Source organism: Colobus angolensis, unplaced genomic scaffold (assembly GCF_000951035.1).
Source record: "Colobus angolensis palliatus isolate OR3802 unplaced genomic scaffold, Cang.pa_1.0 Scaffold42, whole genome shotgun sequence".
Taxonomy (NCBI): domain Eukaryota; kingdom Metazoa; phylum Chordata; class Mammalia; order Primates; family Cercopithecidae; genus Colobus; species Colobus angolensis.
The window spans coordinates 126,957-127,259 of record NW_012117599.1 but is presented as its reverse complement, the minus strand read 5'-3'; positions in this window follow the sequence as shown (position 1 = coordinate 127,259).

Here is a 303-nt window from a genome sequence, read left to right as displayed (position 1 = left end):
ATAACTTCTCTACAGTGCCCTCCACACTATAAATACCACACATTGTGGGAAGTCCGGGCCTTTTCAAAGGCTGGGTTTCATTTTAACAAAATTGGTATGCCCTGCATGTTTGGAATGGCCAGGTCATCCTGCACTTTTGACTTCACCTGTCCAGCTGGGTAAACCTCCCTGCGTGCTGCCAAGGTTTACAGCGGAATTCCCTGACGCTACTACCCTCACTGCCTGCACCTGAATCTGCTGTGGGGTCATTTCCTTATTGGACTTGTCTGGGGACCTCCTGAGGGGTGGATGGGTCAGGACTGG